Below are 9,943 nucleotides of genomic sequence, written 5' to 3' on the forward strand. Positions count from 1 at the left end.
TTCACCATTTTAGCCAGGATGGTCTCAATCTCCTGACCTCGTGATCCACCTGCCTTGGCCTCCCAAAGTGCTGGGATTACAGGCGTGAGCCACCGCGCCCGCTCTTCCCCTCCCGACTCCCCCAACTGTAGCCATCTTCCTCATGTGTATGAAGTGTATTTTATTGTGGTTTTGTTTGCGTTTCCCTAATGAATAATGGTGTTGTATCTTTTCATGTGCTTGTTGGTCATTTATATATCTCCTTTGGGGAAATGTCCATTCAAGTCCTTTGCTTAGTTTTGAATTTGATTGTTTGTGTTTTTTATCACTGAGTTCTTTTTTTGTTTTTTCTTAGATGGAGTTTCACTCTTGTTGTCCAGGCTGGAGTAGTGCCATGGCGGGATCTTGGCTCACTGCAACCTCCGCCTCCCAGTTTCAAGTGATTCTCCTGCCTCAGCCTCCCGAGTAGCTGGGATTACAGGCATGCACCACCACGCCCAGCTGATTTTGTATTTTTAGTAGAGACGGGGTTCTCTATGTTGGTCAGGCTGCTCTCAAACTCCTGACCTCAGGTGATCTGCCTGCCTCGACCTCCCAAAGTGCTGGGATTACATGTAGGTGTGAGCCACCACACCCGGCCTTTATCATTGAGTTCTAAGAGTTCTTTATATATTCTGGTTACAAGTCCCTTATCAGATATATGATTTGCAAATATTTTCTCCCATTGTTTTAGGTCATCTTTTGTTGACAATGTCCTTTGATGCTATTTTAAATTTTTATGAATCCCATTTATTTTTTCTTTGTCACTTGTACCTTTGTGTTATTTCTAATAATTCATTGCCAAATCCAAGGTCTTGAAGATTTACCCCTATGTTTTCTTACAAGAGTTGTATAGTTTTAGCTTCTAAATATAGGTCTTTGATCCATTCTGAGTTAACGTTTGTGTAAGCTGTAAAATAAGGGTCCACCTTCATTCTTTTGCATGTGAATATCAAGTTGTCCCAGCATAATTGTTGAATGACTGTTTTTCCTGATTTTATTGTCCGGGTACCCTTGTCAACTAGCTATAGGTATATGGGTTTATTTCTGGGCTCCAAATTCTATTCCATTAATCTATATATCTTATCATTTTGAATCAGTGTGGATAGGAATGTGTCACGATGGGCTGTAGTCTACCTTGCACAGAGGCATGGTAAGTAGCATGTCAATATATTCTGGCCAAAGGTCAGATACATAGGGTTTGGTAAATTTGATAAGAAGAGTGGAGCTGTGAACGTTAAGCACAAAAACTGCAAACATATTATATATACTGAGACAACAGTCCAGAGACTTTTTTAGGAACTCAAAATAAATACATAAAGAGAGACAGCCTATGCAACCTTACTTGCCAGACCTGTCCTAGCAGCAGTGGTTTGTATTATCTTGGTGGATGAATTCCTTCTACAAATACAAGTTAAACATTTTGAGGAAGGGCAGATCCGCCAAGTACACTGTAAACAGTTCAGAGCATGGTGCTCCATATGCTAAAACCAGGAAGAAATTAGAATGCACTTGCTTGAAGCCATTTCAAATCATCTTTCTGTTTTCAGTTTTTGCAATATAACAATTTGCTTTTTTTTAAGATAAGAGTCTCTCTCTGTCACCCAGGCTGAAGTGATCTCAGCTCACTGCAACCTCCACCTCCCAGGTTCAAGTGATTCTCCTGCCTCAGCTTCTCAAGTAGCTGGGATTACAGATACATGCCACCACGCCTGGCTAATTTTTAAATTTTTAGTAGAGATGTGGTTTCATCATGTTGGCCAGGCTGGTCTCAAACTCCTAAGCTCCAGTGATCCACCCACCTCAGCTTCCCAAAGTGCTGAGATTACAGGCATGAACCAACGCACCTAGCAAACAATTTGCTTCGATCTCTCTTTAGACAATGTGGCCAAACTTTCTTGGAGTAAATTTAGTGCAAGTAAATTCAATAAAATTGTTTAATAATGTAATATTTTAAATTAACCATTAGTTATTAATTATCCATAATTATATATTTATGTATGCATTTATTATTTAGGTAATTATAACACATGTCCTCTATCTGCCACACACATGTCCTGGGCACTAGGGTAATGACAGATACAGTTTCTGCCTTCCTGAAGTTGCTGGGTCCTTCATCGACCTTGTATAAGGGCTAGGTAACAGAGGTTACAAAATATCCCTGTGGCTCCACCTGCCATGGTTCTGTTGGCTCTGTCCTGAGTCCCTGGGCTCTGGACTCCCCAGCTGGCCAAGCCCACAAACCTACATTCCCCTTAGCCTCCCAGTTCAGCCAACACATACAGGAGCTTTTCATATGAAATTTTACTAGGATGCTAAGGGAAATCACAAAAGAAGAAAACACCAGAGCAGAGAAATAGGTAAGTTTACTGAGTACAGATGATTTATCCCAAGGGAACAAGAGTTCCTCATTTCAGTACTACCACGAAAACCTTTCCCTAAGCCTCAGTCTTCCACACACTGCTGTCAGCGCTCCTGGAACACTCCTTTCTTTGGCTGCTGACTCTTAGGAGGCTCTGCAAGGGAGGGAGAACACCTTTGCAGGGACCTAATGGGCTATTGTAGTTAGGTTCCAGAACCTTCAGACTTTCTCTAGAGGTAATTCACTGATGAAAACAAGCACTGCCAGCCCAGGCTTACCCTAACCTTTGTAGGGACTTGGGGCAAAAGTACAAAGGGATGCCCAGATACCATCTGTCTGTCTAAATATTTAAAAATTACACATCAAGGTAACAAACCATTAAATAGCATGTCCTTGCTAAATACAACTTCATCCTGACACAGAGAGCAAGTTCCAACCGAGAGTTCCCTGTTCCACCTGCAGCCTGCCCCCTGACCCCCACCTTTCTTGCCTTACTCCACAAGGAGCCTTTGTGTGCAGACCCTCCAGCCACCAGGGCCAGGTTTTGTATTATTTCTTGCAACTGCATGTGAATCTACAATTATCCCAGTGGAAGTTTAAATTAAGAGGAGGGAAGAAGGGGGAAGGGGGAGGGCGAGACAGAGTGAGAAAGAGAGAGTAGCTGTGCAGTGTGACCTATAGACCCAAAGTCACTGTGCCCGATGGGCTCTTTGTTTGAGAGCCTGGCCGGGTCACCCCTCAGCCCAGCCCCCCCTCACAGAGCAAGGAGCCCACCGGCCAGTGGCTTTTGCCAAGCGCTCGCTCAGTCCACAGTCTTGCCGAAATGGCCTCCAGCACACTCCTAGGGCCTGCGAGGGCCTTCTTCTTGTGTCCAACTCCCGAGTGGGTCTTGCTGCACTGCCGGGGTGTGCACCTCTGGAACCAAGAAGGCCAGAAGGTAGCTGTTGTCGGGATCATGAACAGAACTTGATCTGGTTACCTAGAATGTCGGTAACCCTGCATGGCAGTGATCCCGTTGGGGAAGGAGGAGAGGAACACTGCTTCTATTTCTTTTAGCCATAGGATTCTGGAAAAGAGAGCCAGAGGAAGGCAGAGCCACCCCCGGTACAGTCCCTGAACTCTAGCGATTGGGGCATGGTTCATGAAATACATTAGAGGCAAAGATCAATCGCTCTGCTCCAATGAACTGCATGCAATTGTGACATCAAACAAAATGTCAGACGCCATTCCAAAGATTAAATTGTATAAATCTGAAATAAAGCAAGATATGCTTCAATATTTCACTCTTTAAACCATGAGCTGTTTGTCCCTCTCTGCAAAGAAAGGCCATTGATTTTGGCAGCCACCACCCAACAGTTCAAAGTACAGGATATCTGACCAGGAGGCCACAGTGGAGAGAAACTGTTTCTTGTTTCAAGTGCTGTGGGATATGAGGGTGTCCTGGTGTGAGCAACAACCCCATTCTCTGAGGATAAAGTGAATCAAGACCTGAGCTGTTATGGGACAGGAGGAAATAGGATATAGCAGGTAGCTGGCCTTAGAGTGCCATTTAGAAGACATTTCTGGATGTTTAATATTAGTAATGGAATCACTTATCAATCACCAAGTGTTGAATATTTCCAAGTTTTGAGCATTTCTTTTTCTATTCCAGTCTAATTCATATTTCACAGCAAACTTTTGGAATTACCACCTTAGGTATTTCCTTAGGTGCTGCCTAGTTCTGCTCCCAGAAGGATTTGAAGCAGCTTCTCTCTTTCTAAGGTTAATGTCTTTGGTCCCTAAACCTCTTCAAAATGCATTTGGTTTTATACTAGTTAGCCAAAATTTCTCGGGAAATTGTCGGAGAAATAAATAACTGAGCAGAGAGAGGCATAGCCACACTAGGGCTCTTGTGTTTGTGTGCCCTGAAAACATATTTCTGCTGGTGGCTGTGCTGGGGGAAAGGGCAAACACTTTAAATATATATATTTACATTTTATTATATATTATATATAAATAATATATATTATATATTGCATAATATAGTATTATAAATATATATATATATATTTTATTTGAGACAGGGTCTCACTCTGTCACCCAGGCTGGAGTACAGTGGTGTGATCTCAGCTCACTTCAGCCTTGACCTCCCAGGCTCAAGCAATCCTACCTCCACCTCCCAAGTAGCTGGGACTACAAGAGGTGTGCACCACTACACCGGCTAATTCTCAAAACATTTAAAAAGTCATTTATAAGGGATCGTTTTGGAGAACGGGGCCTGCCACAAAGAGATGCTTGAGAAGTAGAGCCAAATCTCCTGACCAGTGTGCCTCGGGCCTGTGACAGGCTAGGAGTGGCTGCTCTCCTCTGGCAGGGTGCTGGCTTCTGAGACAAATATTATTTGATGTGCAAGCTGTGTTGGAAATCACCACGTGCATCTCTAGCCCCATCTCCAATTCTCACTCTGGACCTTCCCATGAGCTCCTTGAGGGCAGGACAGGCAGCCCATTTGTATTTACATCCTTAGACCAACTCATCATGCCTCACATCTGGTAGGTGCTGAATAAACGTTGAGCATAATTTACAAGCATGCTTTTTATAGCTTCTTCCAAGTCATCTGTTAGAATGTTGAGCAATAAAAGATCAAGGACGGAACTATTGATCCTCCAGGTGCCAGGCTGACAATAATTTATTAATCCATATTGGAGGTATGTTAAGTCTAAAAAGGAAGAAGTCTTTGGAGGGACATGACAGTTTTTTCAAACACTTGAAAGCTTGTCCCAGGGGCAAGCTAAGAACCAATGGGTGAAAAATACAGAAAAGATACAGTTCTCCCAAGAACAATATCAACGGGTGAGGGCTTGGGGAAAGGGGCATTCTCATTATCAAAAATGGAATATATTGCCAAATTTGGTTCCACAAAAATAAAAATTCTGTTCTATTTTTCTGGAATGGAATTTGGCAATGTGTACAAAAAACCTTAAATATATGCAGAAATTTTGACCCAGGAATTCCACTTCTAGATTATGGTTATAGAAGTTTGATCAGCTGCACAAAGATATATGTACAAGGATGTTCAACACAGTACTGGTTATGATAGTGTAACCATTAGAGCCATGTAAACTGACAAGAATGGCTTAACTAAATCATGATATATTCATTGAATGGAATGCCATACCCTATTAAAATGGTGATTGGGAACTATGTTTGTTTGAATGACAATATATTTGTACTCTGGGGAAATAGAAACAAGTAGGATATAAATGGATCCATTTGATACACACACACGGAAATAGAGGGAGAGAGACGGAGAGACAGAGAGAAAGTCTTGAAGCTTATATATCAAAATGCTATTGTGTTATTGGTGATTATCTTTCTGGGTATTGGGAATACAACAGATTTAACATTTTTACCTTTTATCCATTATTTCTATATTTTCAACTATAGATATGTGATATAATAATACATTATGTAATAATCATCATCATCCTCATAAAGAATTAGGACTGATGAATATGTGCCCCACTGACATGGTGAGCTTTCTTCTACCCAAAGTGCTCAGCCAGGGGCCAGATGGTTACTTGGTTGGATGTTGTGGAGGAAAGTTAGAAGAGAGGAGTTTAAAGCCACTTCCAACTGTAGATGCTATGATCCATGAAGGAAGAAGGTGACACTGGAAAATGTGCTGCAGATCCTCACACAGTTTGTCTGGCAGATAGGGTAATTATTTGCAAGGCTTTTTTGTTGTTGATGACGATATCTTTTTTATTGTAATTTTTTGAGACAGGGTCTCGCTCTGAATCCCAGGCTGGAGTGCAGCAACATGTTCTTAGTTCACCGTAGCCTTGAGCCTCCTCCTGGGCACAAGTGATCCTCCCACCTCAGCCTTCCGAGTAGATGGAACTACACCTGCCACCATGCCTGGCTAACTTTTTTATTTTTTATAGAGATGGGGGTCTTGCTGTGTTGCCCAGGCTGGTCTTGAACTCCTGGTCTTATACAATCCTCCCGCCTCAACCTCTCAAAGTGCTGGGATTACACGTGTGCCTGGCCTGAGAATGTCTTTAAAAATTGGAAATTAGGTTCTTAATATTGGCCTCTTTCTATGACTTCTTAGTAGGAATTGGAATATCCTCATGCTGTTCCCTGGCCTTACAAACTGAAATATTTGCCTCTCACCCCACTGGGCACAATGTGAACTCCCCACAGCCAGGGATTTTTGCTTCTTTTGTTCTAGATCCCAGAAGAGTGGTTGGCACACAGCAGGCACTCAATAAATATTTTTTGAATGAATGAATGAATGTTGGCAGAGTAAAATAAGCAACTTGGAAGACAGCTGCTATGCAAATAAATGCTTTCGCTGTGTTCATGCTAATTACTTCAAAAACATGAGTTTGGAAACAGAATTCCAAAACTAAAACTCATTTTGTCATGTAATTAATTTTTCAAATTATTAACATTCTTTAAAAATCAAGTATGATGTTTGTATGGCCATACAGTTTTAAAATGAGAACTCCGCATTGCGTTCTAGATAACCACCAGTCAACAGCACTTTCTCTAACAACAGAAATACTCTATATCTGCACTGTCTGATACGATAGCCACTAGCCACATGAGGCTACTGAGCAGCTGAAATGTGGCTGGTGAGAATGAGGAGCTGGTTTCTACATTTTATTTAATTTTAATTAATTTAAATTTAAACTTGAATAGCCATATGCGGCTAGTGGCTACTGTAGCAGTGCAGTTTTAGATCAAACTTCTCTTAGTTTATATGAAAAGGTAAGTAGCATATGCTTACCAAGATATTGTATGTAAGCATGAAACCATGGGTATAATCTAGACTGAATCTTGTACTGAGAGAAAGAGATGGAAATAAGTCCAAGACTTTTATATGCTTCGGATGCATGGCAGCAGAGTGATGTCATAGATGAAAACAATTTCTTTACCACACAGCCTTCCTAATCTCCAGTAGTCCTGCTAAACTCTCGACATTCCACAGACTTACTTGTATCCAAAAATAAGGTTTATAAAAGTTGCAAATCCAAAGCAATTATCTGTAGTGCATGCTGTCAGCATCAGAATGAAAAGTACAATTTGCATGAAAAGTATTATTGTTTTCTAGGGTGCCCTTTTTATTAGGTGACTGTTGTACAATACTGCTCGTATAATGTTAGTTAAAAATAAAAGTTTTTGTTTGTTTTTGCTTAAACATCACCTTGATGTTGTTATCTCTAAAGCAGATAACAGCATTAAGGAATTAAGTGAATGCAAAACTAAGCCAACCATTCAGAAGAGCCACCCTGCTACCTTCCTCAAAAACCTTCATAGGCTGGGCATGGTGGCCCACGCCTATCAGCAATTTAAGAGGCCAAGGCAGGAGGATCACTTGAGCCAGGAGTTTGAGACCAGCACGGGCAACAAAGTGAGACCCCATCTCTACAAAAACTCCAAAACTTAACTGAGCATGGTGGCACACACCTGTGATCCCAACTACATGGGGGACTGAGGTAGGAGGATTTCTTGACCGCGGGGGTCAAGGCTGCAGTGAGCTGCGTTTATGCCACTGCACTCCAGTCTGGACAACAGAATGAGACCCCGTCTCAAAACTAAATAAGTAAAAATACAATAAAATATAAATAACTGTATAAACATGTAATGTGTTCTCCTTGAAATTAACTGAGGATTTATCTTAATTCTTCATCTTATTGATGTACAGTAATCCCCCCCCTTACCCTTGGGGGATATGTTCCAAGACCCCCAGTGGATGCCTGAAACCATAGCTAGTATCAAATCCTAGATATGGTTTTTCCTATGCCTACATACCTATGATAAAATTTAATTTATAAATTAGGCACAGTGAGAGATTAACAATAACCAATAATAGAACGAGTATAACAACACACTGTGATAAAGGTTACGTGAATGTGGTTTCTCTAAGTATTTTACTGTACCAGTCCTCACGCTTCTTTTTGGAATGATGGGAGATGAGAAAATGCCTATGTAATGAGATGAACTGAGGTGAATGGCACAGGCATTGTGACCTAGGGTTAGACTACCGTTGACCTGCGGACGACACTTCAGGAGGATCATCTGCATTGGGTGATCCTGGATCATGCAGCCATGACAACACGGGTGGTGTTCAGTCAGGACATCCAGGCAGGAGCAGACAGTGGTGTTGATGAGTAGCCAGCGAACCGGCAGGTAGCAAAGATAGTGCAGATACACCGGCAGGAGCAATTCACTTCCTGGGCAGGACGGAGTAGGATGAGATTTCATCCCGCTCCTCAGAACGGTGCACAATTTAAAACTCATGAAGTGTTTGTCTGAAAATGGAATATTTTCAGATTGCGGCTGACTGGGGATAACGGCAACCTCAGAAAGTGAAACCACAGGTGAGCGTGGACTACCGTATAACTATCCTATGCCATTCGTAGTGACTTAGATGCTGCCGCAGGTGAAAGAACACACTGCAATTAAGGAGAAAGGCAAAAATGGAGGCAAGTGCAGTTAAAATGAATATATTTTTGTTTTTAAATGTATTAAGCATTATAACGATGGGGTGGGGGTGGGGAGACCAAAATCACTTCCAAGAACAGCAGGCCGGCCAAAGAAGGAACTCCCAGTGCTGGTGGGGACAGAGCACAGCCATGCACCCAGTGGGTGGGCACCTACAGACGTGCTGTCTCCAGAGTGTGCTGCATGGAGGCACCCATGGGGGCTGATGTAGGAGGAGGCTCTTCTGCTGTTCCCCGAAGGGCCAGGATCTCTGAGTCTCTGGCACACTGTCACCACAGTTCATAAATGTCTCAAACGCCCCACCTTGGGTGACGGGGATGTGCCCTAAGGTCGCAATGCCCTACTCCCTGCTCTGGACGCCGGGAACACAGTGATACACACAGACAAGTGCCCAGTCAGTACGGAGAGTGTGTGAATGGTGCTTGACTTTTCACACAAAAGAACAGGAAGCTGGGGCACAGACGGCACAAAACACTGTCCATCAAATATCACCACCACCTGCTTCTCCATCCCCTTGTGTGATCTCTGACGCTATTCGCCTTCATCCGTTTACCTTCTTGTTTCTCACATGTTTTCCCTGTATTCTGTTGGAAGAGTGTCAGCCAGGTGCTGGGGTATGGGGTGGGGTTAATGTTGCCAACTTGAGATTAAACAGATCATCAGCTCAATAAATAAATAAATAAATAAACAAACAAACAAACTATAACCGGTTGTTAGAAAGGTGCAATCATAGCCGGGGGTGGTGGCACAGGCCTGCAGTCCTATCTACTCGGGAGGCTGAGGTGGGACCTGGAAAGGTCAAGGCTGCAGTGAGCCATGATCACTGCACTCCAGCTTGGGTGACAGAGTGAGATGCTGTCTCAAAGAAAGAGAAAGAAAAGAAAAGAAGAAAGAAAGGAAAAGAAAGAGAAAAAGAAAGAAGAAAGAAAAAAGAGAGAAAGAAAAAGGAAAGAAAGAAAGAAAGAAAGAAAGAAAGAAAGAAAGAAAGAAAGAAAGAAAGAAAGAAAGAAAGAAAGAAAAGAAAGAAAAAGAAAGAAAGAAAAGAAAAGTGAGATCAGAAAACGGTTT

This window comes from Piliocolobus tephrosceles, chromosome 18 (genome assembly GCF_002776525.5).
Source record: "Piliocolobus tephrosceles isolate RC106 chromosome 18, ASM277652v3, whole genome shotgun sequence".
NCBI lineage: Eukaryota > Metazoa > Chordata > Mammalia > Primates > Cercopithecidae > Piliocolobus > Piliocolobus tephrosceles.